Source organism: Heloderma suspectum, chromosome 5, assembly GCF_057233095.1.
Source record: "Heloderma suspectum isolate Gila_16-S chromosome 5, 16-S_ref, whole genome shotgun sequence".
Lineage (NCBI taxonomy): Eukaryota > Metazoa > Chordata > Lepidosauria > Squamata > Helodermatidae > Heloderma > Heloderma suspectum.
In genome coordinates, this window is record NC_139462.1 from 96536874 (window position 1) to 96564706 (window position 27833).

The window sequence follows — 27833 nt, forward strand, 5'->3', positions numbered from 1 at the left end:
ATTTGCCAGTTAGGTTGTATGCAAATCTAATAAATAAATAGTCAATCATCCAGGCACTAGCCAGGCCTAAATTTTCTATAGCGTCTTTACCACCATTAAACATCCTAGGCTGCAATCTAGCTGAGATTAATCAGTTTTAAGTCTCATTGAACCCAACAGGAGAGATAAACTTATGCTTAAACCTCTCCCATTGAAATCAGTGCAAGTGATGTTGCAGTCCTGTGTAAATCCCTTTCGACATGCATATGATCAGGCTATTAAAACTTGTCTAGCTTTGGCTAGATCATGCCAACAGTATCTAAGATGTGGTTATACCAGTTGTAATTTTATTTGAACTGAAAGGAAAGTACAGGTTCAGTACTGTGTGAAACGCCCATTGGAAATGCAACAGTGATCTAAATCCCAAGTGAAGAAAAATGTAGGAGGCAGAAAAGGGCAGAAGGCAAGCAAACATTTTAAACTATATATTTTGATTGCCAGTTGTTACCAAGCACTTTCCTAATCATACCCATCTCTGGATTTATACCCATTGCCTTCCAACCTTTATAATAGGTTAAGAATTTGAGCCAAAGCAAACTTTCCTCTCCAGCATTATAATTGCTTCCTAAGTATACATTCATTTTCTGCAGTTAAACAACAATTACTCTGAATTACATGATCCATACGGCTTGCAATTTTCTGTTTTCTGAAGCAGGACACACAGTGCTATTTCAAGTATGTAGGCGGGGGGAACCTGTGGATCTAGAGAGAAAAAAATCAAAGCCTCATAGCTCATTTTTAATACTCTCAATATGACTGTACTTAGAGGAAAGACTTGTAGCTTAGCAGTTGTGCAGTCCTCTAAACAGCAAAAACTTTTACTCTTGGCCATACTTTTGTTTTATTTCATTTACCACATTTGTACCCTGGCCTTCCTCCACTGAGTGCAGAATACACGGGTTGCCTAAGCAGTTTGCCACCTTGATACTGGCCAGGCCCAAAACTGCTTAGTTTCAGAGATTGGACTACATCGTATCAGTGTAGACCACTCTCTTTATGCTTCTGGTCATGACTCTTCCCTCCCCCCCGCCCCACAATGTTTTATTATAATCAAGAGTAACTTTATCCTGCTTTTAGGGCGCAATCCTATCAGGATAGGCGGCTGCCTCCAAATTCAGAGGCAACCGCCTACCCAATGCAGGGCAGGAGCAGTGTGGAGGGGATCTTCTCCTCCACACTTCAGCCGCCCTGCATTCATGGCTAGACAGCTGATTTTGGCTGTCTAGCTGTGGGGAATCGGAGTGGGGGGCAGTGGACGCTGGATGATGCATAGGAAGCATTGGAACGGCACTTCCGCCTGCCCTGGCACACCCTCAGGAACGCCCCATTTTCACCGCTCTGTTCTCCTCTTCCGAGTGTGGGGCCATTCCACACTGCCTATGCCTTCTGAGGGAACCAACCTCGGAGAGCAGGAACTGACCTATCCTATGGCCGTCTAGCCACTGACTAGTGGCCATAGGATTGCACCCTTAAACACGTTTTTAAAGTAGCTTACATAAAGTATTTTTAATAAAGGATAAAACATACCATTTACATCAGAAACTGCAGGACAGCATAACATTCCATAAAAGCAATTAAATGGCTGCACACCACCTCCTTAGACAGATGAGCCACCCACCAACAGCACCTCCTTCGTATCTGAACTCCATTAAGCATGTCGATCACCTGAGCTGCATCAGATAAAAATGAGAAATAGGGTTGGCTGTCCTCAGTATACTGATGACATCTCACTCTGGCATACTAACTGCAACCCCGGATGACCTCTCTCAGTGGTTTCCTATAGGCCCAAAATAAAATCTCCCTCATCCATGATTTGATTGTGGATGAGGGGGCTGACCTGGCAGGTATTACTGAGACCTGGGTGGGGGAACTGGGAGGGGTCACTCTCTCCCAGTTGTGCCCTCCTGGGTACTTGGTGCAGCACCAACACCGACTTGAGGGTCGGGGAGGGGGGGTTGCCGGGGTCTATAGGAATTCAATCTCCCTCTCCAGGCTTCCTGCTCATTCGAGTGCAGATCTTGAGTGTCTGTACCTTGTGTTGGGTACCCGGGACAGATTAGGGATTCTGTTGGTGTACTGCCCACCCCGCTGCCCATCAGACTCCCTGCCTGAACTGACGGAGGTGGTCTCGGACTTGGTGTTGAGGACCCCCAGGATGATGGTCCTGGGGGATCTCAACTTCCATGCCGAGGCCGCTGTATCCGGGGCGGCTCAGGACTTCATGGCCGCCATGACAACCATGGGGCTGTCCCAACATGTCATCGGCCCAACGCATATAAAAGGACACACGCTTGATCTGGTTTTCTCGACTGGGCAGGAGGATGGTGATCTGAAAGTGGAGGACTTAACATCTGTCCCTTTGTCATGGTCAGATCACTTCCTGCTGAGGTTTAGACTTCTGGCGGCCTTTCCCCTCTGCAAGGGTGGGGGACCTATTAAAATGGTCCGCCCCTGGAGATTAATGGATTCCGATGGATTCCAGAGGGCTCTGGGGGATTTTCCTGCTGGTATGGCTGGTGCTCCTGTCGAAGCCCAGGTCGCTCTGTGGAATGCAGAGATGACTCGGGCGGTTGACACGATCGCGCCCAAGCGCCCTCTCCCTCTGAGCAGAGCCAGGCCAGCTCCTTGGTATACACCTGAGCTGAGGGCAATGAAGCAAGAGGGGAGACGGCTAGAACGCAGGTGGAGGAAAACTCGTGCTGAGTCTGACCGAACACAGGTAAGAGCCCACTATCGAGCCTACTCTGTGGCGGTGAGGGTGGCAAAGAGACAGTTCTTTTACACCAGCATTGCATCTTCTCAGCGTCGTCCAGCGGAGCTTTTCCGAGTGGTTCGCGGCCTGTTACATTCTGGGCCAGGGAGAGAGACGGTGGAACCCTCGGTAGCACGCTGTGACGAGTTTGCGCGGCACTTTGAGGATAAAGTCGCTCAGATTCGTCATGAATTGGACACCACCATTAATGCAGTTCCATTGGTAGAGGCGTTCAGAGCACCGTCTGGTCCAGTTTTATTGGATGAGTTTCATTTACTGAGGCCTGAGGATGCGGACAAGGTACTTGGCCAAGTCCGATCGACCACTTGTGTGCTTGACCCTTGCCCTTCATGGCTTATTAAATCAAACAAGGAAGGGATGTCCGGCTGGGTCCAGGTGGTTGTAAATTCCTCCTTGAGAGAGGGAGTAGTGCCTGCCGCTTTAAAAGAGGCAGTAATTAGACCACTCCTGAAAAAGCCTAACCTGGACCCAGAGGATGTTAACAATTATAGACCAGTGGCCAACGTCCCCTTCCTGGGCAAGTTGCTTGAGCGGGTGGTTGTAGGACAGCTCCAGGCACTCTTGAATGAAACGGATTATCTAGATCCATTTCAATCGGGCTTCAGGCCTGGTTTTGGAACGGAAACTGCCTTGGTCGCCCTGTGGGATGACCTCTGCCGGGAGAGGGACAGGGGGAGTGCGACCCTGTTGATTCTCCTGGACCTCTCAGCGGCTTTCGATACCATTGACCATGGTATCCTTTTGGATAGGTTGTCTGGGTTAGGAGTTGGAAGCACTGCACTGCAGTGGTTCCGCTCCTACTTGGATGGCCGATTCCAGAATCGGGGGATTCTTGCTCTGGGGGATTATTGCTCTGTGGTTATTATTGTGATTATTGCTCTGTGATTAGTGCTGGGGGATTATTGCTCTGTGCCATGGCAATTGTGCCATGGGGTTCCACAGGGCTCTATTTTATCCCCCATGCTGTTTAACATCTACATGAAACCGCTGGTGGAGGTTATCCGGAGGTGTGGGCTGAGGTGCCAGCAATATGCAGATGACACCCAGCTCTACCTCTCTTTCTCATCAAAACCAGGTGAGGCAGTGGCTGTTCTGAATCAGTGCCTGGGCACGGTAATGGACTGGATGAGGGCTAATAAACTGAAACTCAATCCAGACAAGACGGAGGTACTGTTAGTGGGTGGTTCGTCTGCCCGGCTAGGTGATATTCAACCTGTTCTGGAGGGGGTTGCACTCCCCCTAAAGGATCTGGTTTGTAGTTTGGGGGTGCTCTTGGATCCAGAACTGTCACTTGAGGCACAGGTGAACTCAGTGGCACGGAGCACTTTTTATCAGCTTAGGCTGGTATACCAACTATGCCCTTATCTGGACAGAGATAGCCTAGCTACAGTGATCCATGCTCTGATAACTTATTGTCTGGATTACTGCAATGCGTTATACGTGGGGCTGCCTTTGAAAACGGTCCGGAAACTTCAGCTGGTCCAAAATAGGGCAGCAAGATTGTTAACAGGGACTGGCCTGCGAGCTCATATTACGCCAGTACTTTTCCAGCTGCACTGGCTGCCAGTCCATTTCCGGGCCCGATTCAAAGTGCTGGTGTTAACATTCAAAGCCCTTAACGGCTTGGGGCCAGGTTACCTGAAGGATCACCTCCTCCCATATGTGCCTGCCCGGACCTTAAGATCATCATCAGTGGCCGTTCTCCGTGAGCCCCTGCCAAAGGAAGTGAGGCGGGTGGCTACTAGGAGGAGGGCTTTTTCTGCTGTGGCACCCCGGCTCTGGAATGAGCTCCCTAGTGAGGTTCGCCTGGCGCCTATATTGTATTCCTTTCGGCGTCAGGTGAAGACCTTTTTATTTTCCCAGGCATTTTAGCATTTTAGCTTTCTAAATTTTTATCTTTGCTGTTTTAAATCTGTATTTTAAACTCCTGCACTGCTGCCAGGTTTTATTGTGATTGTATTGTTATATTGTGGTTTTAATGTTCTATATATTTTAAATTGTTTTATTGTGTATTGTGTGTTGTTTGGTTTTAATTTTTGTGAACCGCCCAAAGAGCTTCGGCTATTGGGCGGTATAGAAATAAATAAATAAATAAATAATAGAAGTCAAACAACACGGGGAACAAAATGAAACTCTGCAGAACCCTATAACACACGTTTCACAGGGTAGAGCAATACTCCCCTATTCCACCTTCTAGAAACAACTTACCAGGTAGGAATAGAACCACTGGAGCACAGTGTCCTTTGTTCCCATTGTTCTCAGCTGATTCAGAAGGATACCATGACTGATGGTATATGGAAAGCTCTGAGACATCCAGGAGAGTTAGCAGGGCCTCACTCCCCTGGTTCTGCTCCCAGAAAAAGTCATCTGGCAGGGTGGCAATTTTGGTGCCAAAACAGGGGTGGAAGTCAGACTGAAACAGATTCAGATTATCAGTGTCATCCAAGAATTCTTGGCGCTGTACAGCCACCGCTACCACTCCTTGTCCAAAAGGGAAGATTTACGATCAGCTGATAGCACAGTCTTCTGGTTCTAAGGAGAATTTCTTAGGAATATCAATTGTTAACAGCAGAGGAAGGGACCAAACCTATCAATTTTCTAATAACTTTTTATGACTTATCATTATATGATTCTGATATATATTATCAATTTGCATTGATTGTTGTAACTGCTTTGGGCAGTGTTGGTTTTGTTATCTGCCTTGAGCATGCTAATGGAGAGGTGGGATAGACATATAATTAATTAATCAAAGTACCACAGGGTTATGGTTATCAAAGTGTGTCATTGCAGGCTTTCTTAAGTAAAGAAAGTCCATTTCCGGGCCTGATTCAAAGTGCTGGTATTAACATTTAAAGCCCTTAATGGCCTGGGGCCAGGTTATCTGAAGGATTGCCTCCTCGCATTGTGCCTGCCCGGACCTTAAGATCATCCTCAGCGGCCCTTCTCCGTGAGCCCCTGCCGAAGGAAGTGAGGCGGGTGGCTACTAGGAGGAGGCTTTTTCTGCTGTGGCACTCCGGCTGTGGAATGAGCTCCCTAGTGAGGTTCACCTGGCACCTACATTGTATTCCTTTCGGCACCAGGTGAAGACCTGTTTATTTTCCCAGGCATTTTAGCATTTTAGCTTTCTAGACTTTTAGCTTTACTGTTTTAAATCTGTATTTTAAATTCCTGCACTGCTGCTAGGTTTTATTGTGGTTGTATTGTTATATTGTGGTTTTAATGTTCTATATATTTTAAATTGCTTTATTGTGTGCTCTTTGGTTTTAATTTTTGTGAACCACCCAGAGAGCTTTGGCTATTGGGCGGTATAGAAATGAAATGAAATGATGAATGAATGAATGAATAAAATGTGTGTCTACACAAAGAGAGGATGCAGCTATTTTCTCCATATGACCACACATGGCTGGATTTGCACAGTGAGAGCTGTTGCACATATACACCTTGCCTTATGATGCTGTTGCAACGGGAGTAACTTAAAATTGTTTCTGTGCATTCACTTTTCCTGTGTGCCAAGCCAGCCCTTCCTTCCCCATGTCTTACATTCAAACTTAATTAGTCCATTAATACTTTTGTCTTATGAGGTATTCCCAAAACTCACTTTGTATTTTGCTCTAGATACCATTTTATCTATCTAGATTAGTCATTTAAAATATAGATATCACTTTTTCTTTCCATCAATTTTATGGAGGTACACAAAGTTATAGCTATACATGCCATTTGGTGGGATCCAGAGAAAGTCAATCATACTTCAGTCCTATTGAAACCAATGGGACATGAATAACCTACATCCCATTGATTTCCATGGGAGTAAAACATGACTAACTTCCTTTGGATTCAACTCAGTGTGTTTGTGGCTTCGCCTTCCATCAGTCTCTCCACTTGTCTTATCCAACAGCCATCCAAATCTTGTTTTAAGGCTTGATTCGCACATTATCACAACAGTGTGGGAGCTGAATTCTTTTTTGCACACTGCTCTGTAATGACTTTATGTGGGATACATGTGAGTGGGGTGAATGCTGTGGTTCCTTCTCATGCAAGCATTGCCCTCCCTAGGAGCCAGGTGACATTTGTGTAGGAACTATGTACAACTATGAGCTCCTGACATAGTGTTGTTACTGAAGCAGCATGGAAAGGAACAATGGGGAAGAAGCTCCTGCACCACCTTAATACTGTATGATTTGGCATCCAGACCAAACTGAAGGTAGTTCTGTGTGCAAATCATGTTCAGAGAGCCATCCATGGGGAGGAGTTGTGAGAAGGAGTGACATCTCTCCTCGTTCTGACATTCACCAAGTCCATTTTCTGATTCTGTATGCAGAAGAACAAAGTTGGCCAGTATAACCGTGTGTCCCTAGTCACATGTGTCTGGAACATGCATGTGTATGCATGTATAACTGATCAACACATGTAAGTATTGATCTCGGGCTTAGAATGAAACTTTTTTCCCATCAGGGCACTGGATAGACTGAATGGAAGTGTACCTTGATTAGGTAGCTTGATTAAGATAGTGCTTCAACAATCAGAAAGACATTTGCAAGTTCTGGAGCTCCCATTCCTTGCATACCACAGGACCTGAGGGTGAGAAGGCTAGCTCCTGATGATATCGTTAGGTCAGAGGTCAGCAAGTGTAAATGATAGCTCTTCTGCCCTGCCCTTGCTTATTCAGTCTTCAGGGACAAGATTGTGTTTTTAGAGTTAAGGGGTGCTTCCAGACAGAGAGGTCCTAGTGCCAATCATTAGAAGGCATTGTGTCTTTTCTTTCTTAATGGATTTTCTGCATTAAGATGGAAGAAGCAATGGGAAAACATGGGAGGATTATGTATGGAAGACAATGAGTACTGCCACCCCCACCCCTGATAAAATTCAGTGAATGAGGCAAGGCAACAGCTCCATAAAAGCCTTGTCTGGAAGCACCCAAGGCATGCATGGCATATCCCCCAAATAACAGGAAACTGGGGATCTCAGTACCCCTAGGAGATGGAAAGTATGGACAATACTGGTACTTATTTTTTTTTTCTTTCAGAAAAAGCAACTTTCTTTTTTAACTAGCCAACAATATGTGTGTGATTGGAGAAGCCAGTTGTATAAGTTTATTCTCTAGACTATTTGTGCTTCTGGATGAGAGCTAGTCAAGGGAACAAGATGGCTTTCATACACTGCTCTCCTACTCTGGATTTTTTTTTAAAGTACCAATATATGAATGAGCTGTCTTTCTTTCCTTTGTCATTTGTAAGAGAAACAGATTGATGTGGAGGTTTGGAGATACCAGCTGCTCCCAAATGCTATACTTGAACATTGTGTCAGATGGAGCATTTTGTGCCATTAGCTAACAGTGTCAACTTTCAGGAATAAGAAGATCTAACTGGGAATTGTAATACAGTGGGAAGACCCAGAGTAAGAAGCAAGTCCATTTGTCCACTGCCTGTGCCTGTATTTTTGGGCTCCCTCTTCTCTCTCCTCCCCTATCATCTCAAGCTGCTTCTTTGACTCTGCAGAGATTATTGGAGTAGGGCTGCTCTGATTATCTGCATTTTCTAAAATGTAAGTATGTTTCTATAACATCTCAATAGCTTGGAATGAACAGATTTTCCAGTGAAACTAGCACTGGAGCATCTTTGCTTTGCAGGCTTTTTACATCCTATCGCATTAATTTACACTATGGAATTTAACATGCTGGATTCTTTATTTTGTTGTATAATGGAGCATTCCTCCTCAACATTTTGAAATGATACAGGGCAAGGAGGTACTTGTGCCTTGTGCTTTTCTGAATATATTGATCATCCCTCAGCTTGAAGCCCAGGCGCGGTTTTATGATTTCTTTATTTATGGGTTGTAGTACAACCCTTCAACAAGCCTTGGTACTTTGTCAAGGAAACAGCATATTCTAGGGCAGAGATGGCCAAATGTTTTGTCAACTGTGTTAAATGTCATGGCCTGTGTATGAGTGTCACTCTACTGTGCAATAAGATACATATGCAATGCTTTAGGTGTGCTTTTGTCTCCGTTGATTAAGTAGCAGTACTGCATGAGACAGGCAGACAAGAATTCAGTCTTGTCTCTGTGCTATAGCCATGCCGATGAGCTCTCATGTGCAGGACTCCGATGGTTACAAGTTCCTGCTGCACTTGTGCTATAGGTTGGCCACCCGTGTGCTAGCTAAATGTACTAGTTATACCCACATGTTGGTTATCACGGGTCACTCAGCCATCTTGGGATTTGAGATAGCATCTAATCTTATGTTTGCAAGCATGAGCATGGAATCGTTCAGATGAGGATTTTCGACAGAGATGAGGCTCATGAGCCTTTAAGTAACAAAATGTTCTTCGCTTGTTTACCTGCTTCTGTATCTGTTTAATCCCCTGAATGGTGATGGAAACATATTAAGAGGTCATAATCTTGGACTAAATCCTGCTGTAAGCAATCCCAGACAACTAATTTGGAGAGATCAACATATTTGTGCCTTGTTGATAGTCTCATTGAAGATGTCAAGGATGTGCTGCATCTGGAGACCAAACAACCTTTGTACTTTTAGGTCATACTAAGGGTCACAAGTTTTAAAAAGGTGTGTTTAAGCATATATGGCAACTTTCTCTATGTATTCTCTCAAATTTATTTTTCTCTAATTAGGAAAACCTGATCTGAATTAATTTTCAGTTTGCTTTCCCGAGAATGAAAGACTCTTAAGTAACTAACAACAGGATGATATGTTCTCCATATTTGTAATGTAAATTATGAGAGATGGATTCCTGCGTATAGTGAAGGAATGTGTCCTGCTTTGGCTGGGTCAGGGTCAGTCTTAGAGCAAATTAAGGGACAAATCAATAAACAGGCAAATGGTCATGCACAGAGGGATCAGTCCAGCAAGAAAGCAGTTCAAGGCAAGAGTAGTCAGGAAAAAGGCATGGGCAAAAGCACAGTATTACCAGGCAAGAGGGTGAGTTCAAAAAGAAAGGTCTGAGGTGCTGCCAAGTTTCAAACATGGGTGAATTGTCAAACGCAATCCAAGAAGCAGAGTCATCCCGGGGGTGGGGGGATCCTTAGCAGTCCCCACCAAGGGCCCAGGCTTTTCCTGCAAAACTGGCATGGACAGTTATTTGACATTGTCAGTTACTGAGGCCTCCAAAACTTCATCTGAGGAGCAATCCTCTAGCTGGGGCATGACAGAACTGGATGTCTTGAACAGGTATATTAGGTACATAATATCATGTCTCACTGAAGGAAAAAACAGATTTGGGGCAGATAGAGACTCTTGAAAGGCTGGGCATTGTTAGGATTCCCTCAAGAGAGAGAGAGATTAATTTGCATAATTGGTTTTATTGAATATTTGTAAAGAATTTTTAATGATTAGTATCACATTGATTTCATTATAGTCAACTGAGAGATGCGTCATCATCTTATAAGGAAGAGACACATGTGTGTCACATCTGGTGAACATCTAGAGATTTTTTTGAAAAACATCATTACATTTTTGTGTTTGGAAGTATGCACTTAATGCCCTTGAGTTAGCTTCTACTGCAGGGAATGTTTTGAAATTGCAAAACTTCCAAAGATAACAGGAACGTGTTTCACATAATTGGAAGGGACTGCCTTGCAATGGCTTTCTTTATGTGTTTTTGTATCTCATAAGAACTTAGGAAGAGCCATGCTGGATCAGGCCAAGGGTCCATCTATCCAGCATTCTGTTCACACAGTGGCCAACCAGCTGCCCACAGGAAACTCTCAAGCAAGTCATGAGTGCAACAACACCATCCAACCCAAGCTGTCCAGCAACTGGTGTGCATAGGCATACTGTCTCTGATACTGGGGGTAGCATATAGCCATCAGGACTAGTAGCCATTGATAGCCTTCTCCTCCAGAAATTTGTCTAACCCCCTTTTAAAGCCGCCCAAATTGGTGGCCATCACTACATCTTGTGGTAGCTAATTCCATAGTTTTACTATGTGCTGTGTGAAGTACTTCCTTTTATCTGTCCTGAATCTCCCACCAATCAGCTTCATGGGATGATCCAGGTTCTAGTTATTATAAGAGAGGGTCTCCCTATCCATGTTCTCCACACCATGCATAATTTTGTACACATCTATCATGTCTCCACTCACTTGCCGTTTTTCTAAGCTAAACAATCCCAGCTGTTATAACCTTTCCTCATAGGGGAGTTGCCCCAGGCCCATGATCATTTTAGTTGTTCTTTTCTGTACTTTTTCCATCTATACAATGTCCTTTTATAGATGTAGTGACCAGAACTGTGCATAGTACTCTAAGTGTGATTGCACCATAGATTTGTATAAGAGAAGTATGCTCTTGGGAATTTTATTTTAAATTCCTTCCCTAATTATGCCTGACATGGATTTGCGCTTTTCACAGCAGCCGCACGCTGGATTGACATTTTCATCAAGCTGTCCACAACCCCAAGATCTCTTTCTTGGTCATTCACTGCTAGCTCAGATCCGATCACTTTATACTTGAAGTTGGGATTTTTTTGCCCCAACATGCATCACTTTACACTTACATTGAACCGCTTTTGCCATTTTGATGCCCATTCTCCCAGTCTCCAGATATCCTTTTGGATCTCCTGACAATCTCTTTTTGTTTTGACTACCCTAAATAATTTGGTGTCAGCGGCAAACTTGGCCACTTCACTGCTCACTCCTAAATCCAGATCATTTATGAATAAGTTGATGTTGGTCGACTTGTTGTTCCTTGAAAATATATCTCAGTTGCCATTCTTGTATTTTGTGAAACAACTTCAGTTGCTTTCCCTTTGACCCAGATAGGAATCAGTTAATATTCCAATCTAAAATGCACTGGCCATGATCCAAAGAGCTACTTAGGCATGCCCAAGGGCTTGCAGGCTTTGGAACTCCCAACTTTTTTGATTTCACCGGCTGACTCCATGCTTACTGCAGGCTGTTCTTGAAGCTGAAGTTCCAGTTTCAAAAGCAGTTTGTCATGCTGCATGGAAAAATGGACAGGGTGCTGCTGTTTTGAAGAAAAACAACATAAAGGCCCCCTTAAGTAAACAGAACTAATTGTACAGTTTTTGGGATTCTGGCCATATAATGGGGGGGAAGAGGAATGTTGTATATCCTAAAATCTGGGTATTAGTTGTTTTTTCTCTCTACTTACCATATGAACTGTAGATAAAGATTATCATATTCTTTGAGAAAAGAAAAATGTAGAGGTTACTGAAACATCTTGTGTCCTGATTTTTGTTTTTTTTTACTCCCTTTTGTTGTTGTTGTTGTACCCACAAGCAAAGCCAAATACACAAACTGCAATATGGAGAAGAACATCTGTTCAGTCTGCTTGCAAAGTATATCATCTCTGCTACATGCGTGCAGCCTCTGTTAGAAAAGCAGAACCTGCCCCCTTCATTTCCTTAGGGCACAACTACGTGTTCTCTCAGCAACTTTGAATGCAAGACTAGGAAGCATTTGCAGAGGTAGTCTTGATGGGAAAGAAGAAAGAGTTTTAGCCTCTCCCACACCTGCCATTTCTCCTAGTGGTGTGGCCATTTCTCTCTCTCCCTGCACCTCCCCCCCCCCAGCGTACTTCCAGTTTCAGAATTTGGCTGGAGAAGAAAATAATTTAAAACAGCCACAGGTGGAGGAATTTCAGGGGAAAATTGCCAGGCAGCATCATAGTTTAAGCCCCCCTGCGGCCCGCTAATTCTCACCTGCAGGTGGACCTTTGGACTGGGAACCCTAAGTTTGGAAAACCACAATTTCCTCACAAATTATAGTTTGTTTTGCCCTTAGATTTAGTTCAAACTTTGTACAGATATATATCTATTTTTATTTGCCCAGGCATTTTAATAGGTTTTACTTATTTTAATTGTGCCAGTTTAAAGTCGGTTTAAACTTTTATCTTCTGTTTTCTTTTTTATATATTTATTTTATGTTGTATGCTGCCCTGAAATCTGATATGATGAAGGGTGGCATAAAAGTGTTTAAAATAAATAAATCTATGAATGTCGCCTGTTTGGAACAGGGGCTGAGCCCAAAGGTGGATGCCATTTTGTGAAAATTTTTGTCAGCTTTGAAAGGGGGCAGCCTTTCTATTGATGATTTTCAGGGATTACTGCAAGATAGTGTTGAAAGTGTTTGAATGTTAGAGTGATCTTTGGTTAGAATCACTTCTGTGGCCAGTATAGGAAGCATTGCCCTTGCTCTGAATAGGCTTCATTTCCCTTTAAGTGATGCCAGCACATAATAATGTTGTTATTTCATCACATCTAGTCCTTTCTTTCTGATTAACAAGGATCACTCAGTGTGAAAGAAAAAAAAACGGTTGCTGAAACACTGACTGCAAACAGTTGCGAACAGCCATATGTAAAAGGTAGGCTTAAGGGCTTTTCAAGGGGTTCCTTATCTTGAAATAGTTACTTTTAAGGACATTTGTTCGTAAGACATTTCACTCAGCTGTAGTTTTGATTCCCAATCATTTTCATAGAAGAATGGCAGCAAAATGTGAATACTCTGTATTCTGCCCCCTCCTTTTCATTATGTAGAACAAAGTTGTCCTGGAATAGGTTTACATTTTATCCTCAGGTGTAGGTAACACAGTGTTATTTGGAGACTCAGAATGCCAAGCCAAAACCTAAAGTATGTTTGGTTGGGGTTAGACTGAAGACATAAGGAGAGGTGGGAACCTTGCTGTTGATTTAATAATAAACTTGAATTCCCTTTTGCAGCATGACTTTTGACACAGCAAGAAGCCCAAAATGAGAACCAGAGCGAAGTGAAGGTCTTGACAGAAATGTGCCTTTAATTAGCCCTTGTAAAGGAGGTTTTTATGGTAAAAAAAAAGTCTCAGGTTGAAAAGTTCACACACAGAACTTCATCTTGGTTCTTGCAGCTTGTATCTGGGACCTGGGATATTCAAGCATACATCTCTGCATAGTTAATGCTGAGGGTGCCTATTAACATATCTTCAACTGAAGCAAACCACATTCCAGCTTTCATTTTATGTTACTGAATATCTCTGTTTTGAGTGGCAAGATATTTCAGGATGTTAACTGATGAGAAAAATATTTTCTCCCTGTTGCCTTTTCACTTATCACATATAGACCTCACGGTCATTTGCGCCAAATAGAAGAAATATAGGATACAATCCATGTAGCAATAATGGATAGCTTATAAGTAGTGATTAAATTATTTTAAAAGCTGTTACAGTTCATAACTCGGCAGCAAGACCATAACTTCTTTCTAGGTAACAATTATCCCCTTCTAATTTTGGTTCAAGCATACTATACACCATTGCTCACTAAAAACATAGCATATTATATTTGTTCTGAATACACCTGTTGGCCATCCTATTTGAGTGGTGTGCCAAATGTTGTTAATGCCTGATGTTAAAAAGTCTGAGAATGCACAATCAGGTATTTTTCACCTGGAGCTATGTCCAGGATATGAAGAACTTCACAGCTAGCTCTTTTCATAAAAAATGGGAACTCGACATGCATTTCTCAAACTTCACCCCCTGCCCCTGTTCCCAGCAAACCAGCTTAGAAACTGAGGCCTGGGAATCTGTTGTCTGGGGGCGGGGGCATGCCCAAAACCCCACAGAGCATGCATACCCCACTGGGCATGCCAGAAGCAACTCTTTGGAACCCAGTGTAGATGCAAAAACTTCAACAGGGTTATTTATTTATTTATTTATTTCGTGTCTATACCGCCCGATAGCCAAAGCTCTCTGGGCGGTTCACAAAAATTAAAACCAAAAAGCACACAATAAAACAATTTAAAATATATAGAACATTAAAACCACAATATAACAATACAACCACAATAAAACGTAGCAGCAATGCAGATATTTAAAATACAGATTTAAAACAGCAAAGCTAAAAAACTAGAAAGCTAAAATGCTAAAATGCCTGGGAAAATAAAAAAGTCTTCACCCGGCGCTGGAAGGAATACAATGCAGGTGCCAGGTAAACCTCACTAGGGAGCTCATTCCACAGCCGGGGTGCCACAGCAGAAAAGGCCCTCCTCCTAGTAGCCACCCGCCTCTTTTCCTTTGGCAGGGACTCCCGGAGAAGGACCACTGAGGATGATCTCAAGGTCTGGGCAGGCACATATGGGAGGAGGCGATCCTTCAGATAACCTGGCCCCAAGCCGTTAAGGGCGTTAAATGTTAATAACAGCACTTTGAATCAGGCCCGGAAATGGACTGGCAGCCGGTGCAGTTGGAAAGGTACTGGCGTAATATGAGCTTGTTGGCCAATCCCTGTTAACAATCTTGCTGCCCTGTTTTGGTAATAGACCTGAAATGTTTGTCAGTAGAGATGTAGAAGAATTCTGCCTGCCCAGAATATGTTACATCAGTGTCACTTGTATTTCCTCTCCTGTTAATGAGTTGGCCTCCAGGCATCCTCTTTGAAGGATTCATGCTCACTGATCCAATGTGCATTTCTATGTTCAGGAAATGAAGCAAGATATAGTAGAAGTCTGTAAATTAATGTGGCAAATTCTGTGGCTAAAGCTTTGTCATAGGCCTTGGGGAGGGGGAGAGAGAGAGAGAGAGAGAGAATTCTGTTGTGTTATTGTGTTTTTTTAATGTATTTGTTGTATTATTGTTTTAATCAAGTTTTATTTCTAAAGTGTTTTAGTTCCTATGATTGTAAGCTTCCTTGAGTGCCATTTTCTTGGTAGAAAAGTGGGGTACAAATCAAATCAAATAAATAAGTACATAAATATTGGTAATGCCATGAATAAGTTTTTGTTTGTCCTGTACCAACTCTAAGATAATCCCTTCCCTGCCCCTCTAACTCCCCATGATCAGCAAGATTTTTCTTACTCAGCTGTCTTAATTATGCAGGAAGGTGTTGCTTTGTTCCTTGAAGTTGATATCTGAATGGAACTCCTTATAAAGTGTTAACATTTGTGCCACAATGCAGCAAGGAAGATCCTTGCGCCTAATAGTGCTGCTCTGAATTTTCACAAGGTGCAGTCTCTATTGCAGAAATGCTTGGGCAGGGGGAATCAGAAAAATGTTTGCAAAACCTCCAGATGAAACTGCAAATGAATGGCAGCTTGATTGCTGCTTTGGCTTTTGTTTTGTTTTTCTTGAGAGAGTGTCTAAAGTGTGTGATCCCGATCAGAAATTGCACTATGAATGTGATGATGAGGCCATGTAACCAGCCAGGTTTGGCTATGTGATGGCATTACTGAGAGCAAATGAGTCCCTCATTACTTCCATTCTGAGCGAAGAGGGGATGCACCCCCGTTGCCCAGAAAGTTGTGCACACATTCCCTCCCTTGCCACACTTGTTCTGGCAGTTTAATGAACTGTCGGCACTATGTAACCAGACATTCACCCCACCCCTGCTGCAGTTCTGTGTAGTTACACGTGACTGGTTGTGGCAAAGCGTGGATGGAGATGTGTATCTGAATGAGCATCCCATTGAAAGTAATGCAGTCAAGGCAGCCATGTTTGGATGCGTGTTCAGATGTCCATGTTCTGCCTCAACTAGTTAACTAAGTGTGACAGAGTAGTGGCGAAGAAGTGTCGGCATAGTTGTCTTGGCAATGGGTACACATTCCCCCACATACACCAACATCCAGCCCCTTGTTATCAGTATTGCACCCATTTGCAAAGGATCACTGAAAAGTATGGGGGTGTATTTTATGGGTGATGAAAAGTCTCATGAAACACACCAGGGGCCTGTCTTCATGGGGGATTTGCTGTGGATTGGGACCATTTGGAAATCCTTTGTGGCACATGACATCATGGCCAGTCTGCTGCCACCCTGGAGTTTACCTGTCAGGAAGCCACATTTTTGCGGAGTACTTTTACTCTGTTGTTTTTCTTTAATTCAGCTCCCCTGCAGTTCAGCTGCTGTGTGCCCATCCCTCTGCTTTAAATTCAGTATGATTGGGCATTTCTAGGGGTGTGTCTTTCACCTGGCCATGGCCTCAGTAACCTAGGTAACTAGAGTGACTAGCCTGCCTTTTCAACTCATCAAAGCTCTAGAGCACTCTTCTGTGCCTTCAGAGTCGCACTGTACTTCCTTTTTGCAGTGGGAGTAACTAGCCTCCATTTCCAAGCCTGTCCCCATTGAGAGCCATGATTATGCACTTCTCTGATGCTTGTGTTACTTTGCTGCTTCTCTGCACGGAGGGAAAGCGATGGCTGCAGTTGCCTCCCTGTGCTAGCACTGCTACTGCTGCCTCTGCCGGCCCCTGCATTCTTTCATTTTCACTGTATCGCCATATCAGTACAGCAAAATACCAGGGCTGCAGGCTCCCACTCCTGAACATCTCCTCTCTCTAGATAGCTAGTACTTGAAAAAGAGCAGTTCCAATTTTCTCAATGGGAAAAGATGCCACAGATTCTCAATGGGGGGAAAGCAGGCAACAGAGGCTACAGACTGAGAATGGGTGAAGCAGCTAGATTGCTGATTTACTCCCTGGAAGTGAGAAACTGGGGTTTTATGACTGTGCAGCACAGGCTGCAGACTGTCAATGGGTGAGGGGGCTAAGTCTGTATTTACTCCCTGGAAAAGGAAAAAGGGGATGGGAGCTCTAACTCCCTGCCTGCTGGCTGGAATGGGGCAAAATTGCGCTGGTGAGGTGCTTGCATGAGGAGCCTTCAGATGCTGTTGGGGATAATAACATGGTAGCCGGGGGAGCTTGGACAGGGGCGGGAAACAAACCTTTCTCATTGGTTGAGCAACACCTGCCAGGTTGATGACGTTCAGTTCTACTCCCCCCACCCAACCTGGAGGCATGTTGCTTTCAAGCACTGTGTGACCCACGAAAAGTGGATTTTTAAGGTGTGGCACAATTGGCTTTTCTTGCTTCGTGTATACCTGACAGACCAAAACTGATTTCATGAAAATCTGGATAATACTCCAACATGCTTCTCATTCTGTTGTCATGAAGATCCCCACCCCCACGCCTTGTTTCATTTTAGCACTAGTGTATGAGCTTCTTTGTGAGCTTCTTGTGTGTGTGTGTGTGTGTGTGTGTGTGTGTGAGAGAGAGAGAGAGAGAGAGAGATCACACACACCCATTGGCATTATGATGCTTATTGAGCATGCTGGATGCATCTTTTTGATGTAACCAGGGATGTGTGTCTGCAGCTGGAGCTATGTGACAAGTTGCCCACAATTGTAGCTGGATCAGCTCCTTGGCATTTCCCCTCTCTTGAAGTACCATGGTAATTGAATGCCACTGAGGTTAAACTGATAAACACAGAGAGTAAGACAGAAATCATTGGTAAACATGTATTTTCTCCTTAATTATGTTTGTGTTCCTTTGATGTTCTTTTAGCCTATTTTTTTATATTCACTAAATATTAATGAGGTTAGGTTTGTGGTTTAATTGCCGAATCATTATTCATTCTCCTCCTCCTTCCTTCTATAAGCTTCAGGGAGTCAGAAACTGGGAAAGAGATCCCATCAGCCAATTAGCCCGTCAGAAATGAAGAAGACTAAGCTTTACTGTTTGTGCTAGAACATATGCTCTTTGTCCATTACAGAGATTCATCAGTAGACTGATTCTAGTGTCAAGACCTGGCAACCAGGGTCTTTTTTTCTTTTCTTTTGCTTCCCCAAAGGGAATGAAAAGCATTTGAGATGGTGTTTCTTACTAATGCCATGCCAAGGGTTATCGAGCATTAAAAAGTTCCACTATATGGAAGAAAATTGGTGCACTTGTAAACATTTGTCTGTGCAGAATCTTTTGAAAACATCTCCCCATTTCCTAAAGGATATTTTTTATTTCAAAAATGAAGTGCACAATGTCCTTATATTTTTTAGGAGCCAGAAGGTGTTCATTCCAGTTTTTGCCCCGAATTGTGTTTTTGCGGCGGTGGGTGGGGGTGGGGGAGGTGTCAGTAGGAAGATTGGGGGAAGGTATATATTTGTTGACCTCTGCACTGTGTGTTAATGAGGAAGCTTTCTATAAATGTAGCTGAGAAAAAAAGAGTACATTCCTGCTGTAGTTTAACATCAGTCTTGTTATGTTGAAAAATTATGATGAAAAGACTGAAATACAATCCAGAGGAATCTTTTATCTTTCCTACAACACATTGACCGAGTGTGCAGCTTAATGCAATGCTGCCATCTACTGTTATTTTCAGAGGGGTGGAGGTGGAATGTTCACTCAGACCCAAATTGTGTCCGCATGCTAAACACAAATATTTCACACAGAAAGTGAATGAGAGAGAGTACATGTGTGATTGGAAAAGATTAAAAATTGCAATGATGCCAACCTCACCATGACATTTTTAACATATCTTACATTACATGCACTTGTGTGATGCTGGAGTGTGTATAACTAATTGCTTTGGGGTTGTCTTTTTAAAATAATCCCTGTTGAAACAATAAGGAGAAGACTCTTAGGCAATACAAAGAATTGTAATTTGGTCTGTTCTCTCCCATGGTGGTTTTGTGTTTGGAACAGTAAACATGAGTTCTTTTGTACAAAAAAACAGTTCAACGGAATGTTTGTTGGCTTGTTTCCAAGTCAAATAAAGCCGTCTCGTCTCCCGTTTTTACCAAGACAATAAGACTTAGTTGTGTTTAAGGATTTTGGAGTGTTTTCTCTGTGTGAGTTAGGGTTCCTTGTGTTTTCATGCTCCTTTATTTGGAATTGGGATTGTTTCTTTTCTAACAGCCATTGGTGGCAGTTTTGTTGGCAGCGCACCCTTTCTGCAATGGCAAAACAAATCAAACCCCACTTATCACATGAATCATTGTTAAAGTCAGCAGTAATCCACTGTGTAAAATCTACCCGTAAAAGCTGGGAGGAGGGAGTGGGGATCAAACCTGGAACACATTAAATTAGTTCCAGTATGTCCAGGGCAAGGCTCTGCATTGCTTGCTTAAGCAGGCAAAACGGAAACAGGCAGTTTATAACAAGCAGTCTGGTTCAAGAACAGTGGGGTTCATTTGAAAAAGATTTATATCCCTCACTTACATAAACATTACAAATGCAGGCTGCAAGTAGGGAGGCAAATCTTCATCGAAATCTCTCTTAAGAACTTTTTCATTGTGAATAAAATGGACAGCATGTGCTGTTGTTTGAAGATTCGCCAGTATTTGCACAATAATCTTTTTCAGTGCTCTTGGCTAATTAAAACACATTTTTTGCACAGTGATAGCAGACCACCTACTATTAATTTTATTTTGTTGCTGAAAATATTAGAATTAGATGCAGGAGCAGAGTAGGCAGAGAACAGAGACAGCACCTCTTCCCCTCAGTAATTACTTCATAGAAATTTCACTGACAGTTTAAAAAAAGTAAATAATTATAATAATTCCATATTCTCAATTAAGAAAAATGTAGTGTATGTGTTGACTATGCCATGACATTTCAAAATATCCTGAATAACTTTGTTGTAAAATGTATTGTGTTTGAGATAAATTGAGAGTGTGAGCTATAAGCCCAGAAGTCTTTAGCTGAAACGTAACCTCCTAGGACAGACATAAGCAACTGTCTTACAGCATCAGCCCCCAATCTATAATATAGGGATAGTATTACCTACCTTGTTATTGTTATAAGGAATACTGAGAAAAATGCTTGTGAATGTTCAGAAAGCACTTTATAAATGCTTAATTTATCAAAAACTACTGCACTACCTGGGTGATTTTGGCGTAGAGTATTTTGACAGTCATGCTATCTTTTACTCTTGCTTTTTATTTAACGTGTGTCTTCTGAATATTAAGCTCTGAGGAAGTTGTGGGTGGTCAAGTGAGACATAGATGAAAACCTCACAAATTGAACATCACAGTTAATGCCTATGGATAGAACTTGTGATTTCCTTGACGATGTAGGGCAGTAGTCCACAAAAGCTTATGCCATAATAAATATGTTAGCCTTTAAGGTGCTACAAGAGTCTCTGTTGTTTTTGCTGCAATACAGCAAATTGTGTATTTTCTCTGGAAATTGTGATTTCTGTGTTACTTTACCTTCCTGCACCAATAATTTTGGTTTACAAGGTAAAGTTTGAAGAGCTCTCTTTTTTCTTTTTCTTTTTTTACTGAACCTTGCAGCTGGATGAGTGGCGTTGACCAATCAATGTTGCTCCTGTGGCTGTTAAGCCTGGTAGTAATATTCTAAATAGTTAAAAGCCAAGCTATTTCACTGATAAGACCAGATTTAGGAAATCCATTAGCAGGTGGTCAAACCCGTACACACATAGTTATTCTGTAATAGAAAACGCACACACCTGTTAACACATATCTACTACAAGGCAGTAGTAAATACGTATAGAGGTTTGCAATAATGTTTTTGCAATCCTCTATACATATAGCATTTACCCATGGTATTTGCCAGTACAACATCTTATAGTTCCTTGACTTCCTCTTAGGAATTTATATCCCACCTTTCCATGTATAACTATCAGGACAGCTAAAATGCATAGTAGATAATTAAAAATTAACAACAATATAACAATACAACAAGAGGAGAGATCCTATTAGGATGTTGTTCTTTTAGGCAACAAATCCATGTTGTATGGATTATACAGCAGTACTAGAGATGTAAAAGCCTGAGGAAGAAACATGAAAATTAGGGAGGGGGGACCATTATTTTCCAAGTTTTCCAAAAATCACTGGGGGGAAAACAGGAAAAGGGGTAGGATGTGTGTGTGTGTGTGTGTGTGTGTGTGTGTGTGCGCAATTGTTCTGGGTCTTCACATCTCTAAGCAGTACTACAACAATGCACGGTCAAACCATAGGAAGCAAATGGTAGACCGGAGAGATGTCTGGTCATTGCTCTGCTAGGATCTCTGAAGCAGCATCAGAGCTGCTTCAACACCATGTTGTTCCTGTTTTATATGGTACAGAGTACTTCAGTGCCATCCTTCTGGCCATGCCAGAGAGTGGGAGGTATGGAATCTGCCAAGATTTCCCACTATAGAAGCCCATAGTCATGCTAGTAATTTACGTTGGGTGTTTTTATTTTAACTTTCATGTTCCTCTTTTCCCAACATTGTTCAAAGTATCTTACACAAAGGTCAAAATACATTTTATATTTTAAAATATAATAGAACATTAAAACCTAATAAAACTTAGAAGTAGCTAATGCTCCTCAGCAAGGCTGTTAGTCCTTTTTAGGCCTAAGATGGTGGCAGGGGCCTTGCTTGGCTGAAGCCCAGTTCCGTTGATGGCGGTGAAGCCCTCATCCAGTATTTTGACTCCTTTGCAAGACAGATAATCCTTCTGAGAAGCCTGTCTGAGGTACGGGGCATTTGCATTTCAATACCTTTTCAAATAATGCAGGTACTGCTGCCATCTGCCTTTCTCATGGACTGATTCATGGTCAGGCTATGCCTATTTTTAAAGTGATCATTGCGGTCGAGCTTTGCAGGTTGGACTTACAGCTTGAGAATCAGTAATAGCATCTTGACTGAGAGCTCTCCGCTGGTTTTGCAGAGGAGTGGACTAAATGCTGTCACTTCTGCAACTATTCATGTTATAAAATTATTCATGTTATAAAAGCCCGACTTGTTTTATATCTTTTTTTGGGGGGGTGCTTTAAAAACATATTTCAACATCGTATTCCTGTTGGCCCACCACCAAATCAATAAATTGTAGCAAAATAACTGTAAATTTATCTTTTTTTGTTTGGTCACAAATGTCATAATATATTGCCCAATAACATAACTTGAGGAACTTGGTGAATTCCCTGTGTGTGTGTTTTGAAGTTTTGGCATCTGGCAGTTATAGGTATTTAATTTGTTATTAGTGGAGGGTCATTTGTGTTTAAGCCTTCCATTTATGGCATAATAAAATCAACAACAGAATCTGACAGGTTCCACTGAGAAGAAACCAGAGCAATCAAGAGGCTGAAAGTTTAATGAAGGCAGGAAATTGCCACTCAAAGGGGGAGGAATTCTGAGGAGGATGGAAAGGACAGAAATTGCAAAAAAAAAAATAAAATTGTGCAGCACTGTTGTCTGCAAAATAACTAGAGGAATAAGTAGTGAACCTAACTGATGCTGGTCTTGCTGACTCCGGTGGATGTTTGGACACCCATTTTAAGAAAGAAAGAAAGAACGAAATTTCCTCTTTGGAATAAATCAAGTTTAATTTGGAAGTGATTGTGTTTTTTTCACTTAAACCTGCTTTCTAAACAGGGACTAAGAAATAAACGTGACTGCAGATAGTGAGATTATCTTTACCCACCTTTGCCTATTAAATACATGAAATCACCCGTTCTCTAAATGTAAGGGATATGGAACTATGGTCTCTTTCATGTAGCCCATGACTCCTCTGTCTGCCAATATGTCCTAGTATGGTGTTACAATAAAATTTTAGGTTTGAAGGACATAGACGTATTATGGATTGCCACCCTCAGTGCTGAGGCAGGTTCAGCCACCCTCAGCAGATGAGCAAGTGCCATCCTATAACTTAAGAATGACCTGTAAATGAAATACAGTTGACATAATGCAGCAATATTTTCTTTTAGAAAATCTTAGTAGAAAAACAGATTAGTTACATAATTTGAATAAGGTGGTAGGATGTCTTGTAATTCAGTCAGAACTCCTCAGTTTGCATAAGGGTAGTGGATGAACACATGTTGCATTTTGTTTTGTTGTTGTGCCAGGCGGTGACTGCTGGATTGTTCAGGAATGCACCAATCTAGTTCAAAGCAGTGGCTAGAGCAGCCTTGTAAATAAGACCACAAAAGCTCCTAGCTTGCAAAAAAATGTTTTGAGCTTGCTGGGGCTGGCAGTGGAAGAATGGAGAGCTGCATATTTATGCTAGGCATAGAGAAGAGGGTTTCCCTCCTGTTGTAGCCCACTGTTTCTGCGCTGGGTGCAGAGGAGGGATAGAGCACTCCTTCTGTCCTCTACCAGCTTGCTGGGTTGCCTGCATGGAATTCCTTGCATTCACTTTTAAGCAATTCCTGGTCACCTAGGGCGACCAGGGTATTGCTTAAATACAAGGCTGGGCTATTCAAGAGATGGGATCAGCAAAGAAGCAAGCACTAGTGATTATATTAATAGAACCTGAACATGTGGATTAAACATGAAAAGTTACAAGCAAAACTGGAGTTCAAAGTAGTCACTTTGTCATAATACTTACAGTTCCCCTGGATATATCAGTAATATGCCAGCAGATTACCTAAGTAATTTGTCATTTTAGAAGTAGACAAAAAGGAGGATTTTCTGGAATGAATGGTTAGGCATGGCAGGTGTTCTTATTTGTTTCAGATATGGGCTGGCCAACTCCTCAAGGACAACTTTATTCTTTGTACTGTTTTGTAGAAGCTGGAATGTATAGTACTGCGTAATCCAACTGCTTCATGCTGTGTAATAACGTTGGGGCCACAGTTATGAAACATGTGTATTCAGGTATTGCCAAGCATTACATACAAAACTCCAAAAGACATGTCACATTAAAGTGCAGTATCTTTCTCTCTGACTTTCAACTTTGAAAACTATTTTCTTTTCCATGAAAGTGAAAATGTGGGCACACATTTTACCACACAACAGCTGAACAGGACACACAAAATTATTTTGTGTGCACCTCCGCGTGAGCTCTTTATTTGTCTAATATTATACAGTTCTGTTCTATACATCTCTTAAAGTATTTTTTTTAATGATTATGGCATTGGTTTCCCCTGACTGATTTTAGGTTCAAGTATAACTTTTGCAAAATAATATTGCTTTCTTAATTTGGAAACTATATTCTTTCTCTTATGTCCTCCAATCAGCCAAAATGTAATCTGTCTGCAGAAGTCAGCAAATGGACATCACTGCTTTTATTTCAGGGATGGTAGATTATTCCTTAGCTCCAGTTTAACACAAAACGAATTAGCAAAGAGAGAAAAGTATTAGGGGAATTCTCCCCTTCCCCACTCTTCATAGTAGTTTTAGTATTATGTTAAAATGGCCAAGTGGCATAAGTGGAGACAAAGTGATGGAGTTGTCTTGGTTCGAGCCACCCAGAGTAGTGTGACTGCCTTTATGAAGGCTTTGGAAAGCTCAGAATTGACCTTCTTTTTATTATTTTTACTGGCCCCCTTGATGATAGACAAACAAGGCTAACCGGAGGCCAACATAACCAGCAGGAAATTTGGGTCACGGGTAGTTACATTTTTAAAACTTGTGTTTTAAGGGCTGTTCAATCAGTGTAATTGATTGATTTGCAACAGCACTGAGAGCTCCTAAATCATTAGAGGTGGCTAGTTAATGACACACTGCTAAAGGGTTAGTTTGTGGCGAATTTCCTAACTCTCTCTGGTGTTCGCCTGTGCTCTGAAGGAGTTGGCTTGTTCCCTTTTTTCATTTGTGCTACAGCCCAGCAGTCTTATTTAGATAAAACACCCACACCCACACACACCCTTTGGACATGGATGTATTTTTTGAAGGGAGAAGAGAATGAGGGGCAGCATCAACTACCACCAGGAAGAGATGGGCCTCATGCTGGTGCTGGAAAGCAGAAATGTATTTTAGGGAGAATGCTCAATACATTTTGACCATGGGTATTTCTCAGGGCTTCATGTGTTTATTCGCATAGAGCAAAAACGACTCAAGAAAAAATGCTGCTGTTTTTGCTGTATGTATCGGCTGCAACCCTATACACACTTACGTGGAAGTAAGTCCTATTGAACTCACTAGGACTTACTTCTCTAAGGGCGCAATCCTATGCATGTTTAGACAGAGAAAAGGCCTATATTTCTCAGCATTCCCCAGCCAGCCTTGCTGGCTGGGGAATGCTGGGAGTTGTAGGCCTTTTCTCTGTCTAAACATGCATAGGATTGTGCCCTAAACGGACATCCATAGGGTTGTACTGTAAGACAGATGAAGACTCTGATCCATAGTCAAAATGCATTATGCACTCCTCATAAAATTATTGCTTTCTAGCACCAGCTTGCCACCCATCTCTACCTTTGCTGTTCCAGTTATTTTTTTTTTAACCAAACATAACACTTGTTGTTCTTGTTTGTTTATTATATCTACTTATTGTTTCTATTTAATTTATAATCTGTTCTATTTCTCAGGCTCATGGCAGGTAGCACGAGTTCTAAAATATGAATGTTTAAAAGAACCCTAAGCATTCAAATATCCAACAACATCAAAAATATTACCATGCATATGTAATAAGAAAAATGTTCTAAAAGGTTAATATGCCATGTAATGATTTTTGGAATATAGCTGTTTATTTTTCTCCATGATCCACAGTTTGAAATAAGTGGCCGCAGTGTAGTTAAATTATTTCTTGTGTCCTGTGAAGGAGTGTCACTGTGCACAACATCCCACACTGGAATATTGTATTAAATAGATCCAGACAGTTGCATAGTATATGAACACATTCACACACATCAGTGAGCCAAAATTCCTGAGAATTGTGACTGAGCTGCATGCTGATGTGTGTAGCCTGTTCACTCACGCTTTGTTCCTATCTGCTAGCATGACATGTGGAGTAACCCAGAAGGGTTTGTTTAGCATGCCATTCAACCCATTCAACTCCTGGCTTGTTGCTCCAGAATAAGCCAGGAATTGTAAACCAAGAACAAACCCTGTCTGATGATTCTGGCAAGTGAGGGGAGAAACAAGCCAGGACCTCTGGTTTAGGCAACACACTAAACAGGCAATTCCTGGTTTGTTTAGTGGTTGCGCCACAGGGACAAACAAAGCGGGAGTGAATGGGCTGCATGCACCAGCACATAGCGTGTGCTGACAAGGCCAGATTCAGCAAAATCCTAGCTTATCATTCCATTTGAATGTAGCCTATGTCTTCAGGTAGAGTCATTACACATGGTAGTGCACATGCTTTGCATGCAAAAGGTCCCAGGTTTAATCCCTAGCATCTCCAAGTACGACTGGGAAATATTCCTGTCTGAAATCCGGGAGAACTACTGCCAGCCAATGTGGACAATACTGAGTTATATGGACCAATGGTCTGGCTCACTATAAGGCAGCTTCCTATGTTCCTGTGTCTAGAATACTTCAGGAACAATCTGCATTCCTCTCTGTCCTTGGACAGTTTTGCTGAGCATTTATGAGCCTGCCCTTCTATTCAGCATGCGTGGAACACTAGACTCAGGCATATTGTGTGAGGGAAGATTTGGACTCATGCACTGATATTAAAATGTTATTTATTATATTCAGGACCACTGTCAAAGATAGGCATGATTGGGCTCCTGCCAAGGGCCCACACCTGAGCAGGGGGCCACTGACAAAGCCTGCTGGAGTTGCTCCTCCTCTTCCCCATTGCAGCCTGCTTGTCCACTTGCCTCTCACTCTGTCCCAGACAGTGCAGGTGGTGGTGGTGGTGGTGAGGAGGAGGAGGAGATGCCACTACCTACTTGCTCATTGGCTGTCTGCCTGTCAAGCAAGAAAGTGGTAGCAATTATGAGAAAGAGGATGAGGGGCAATAGCAGGTGGTGACAATGGCGGTGAGAAGGTAGACTCGCTGAGAGAAGGGCCCATTGAAGGTATCTTGCCCAAGGCTCTCCAAAACCTGGAACTGGCACTGATTATACTAGTAGTTACTCATTTAAAACATTTATATCCTTGTTGTTGTTCAGTCGTTCAGTCGTGTCCGACTCTTCGTGACCCCATGGACCATAGCACGCCAGGCCTTCCTGTCCTGCACTCTCTCCCGGAGCGTGCTCAAGTTCATATTCATTGCATCGGTGATGCTATCTAGCCATCTCATCCTCTGCCGTCCCCTTCTCCTTTTGCCTTCAGTCTTTCCCAGCATCAGGGTCTTTTCCAGGGAGTTTTCTCTTCGCATTAGGTGGCCAAAATATTGGAGCTTCAGCTTCATTATCTGTCCTTCCAATGAGCACTCAGGGTTGATTTCCTTTAGGATGGACTGATTTGACCTCCTTGCAGTCCAGGGGACTCGTAAGAGTCTTCTCCAGCACCACAGTTCGAAAGCATCCATTCTTCGGCGCTCAGCCTTCCTTATAGTCCAGCTCTCACAGCCATACATTACTACTGGGAAAACCATAGCTTTGATTAGACGGACCTTTGTCGGCAAGGTGATGTCTCTGCTTCTGACTATGCTGTCTAGGTTGGCCATAGCTTTCCTCCCAAGGAGCAAGCGTCTTTTAAT

General features: G+C 42.5%; 1 protein-coding gene across 7 annotated transcripts in view; it reads left to right on the forward strand.

Annotated features, from left to right (window-relative positions):
• Positions 1 to 27833, forward strand: part of SCFD2 (sec1 family domain containing 2) — a 252196-nt gene that overhangs the window by 66431 nt on the left and 157932 nt on the right. The window lies entirely within an intron of this gene.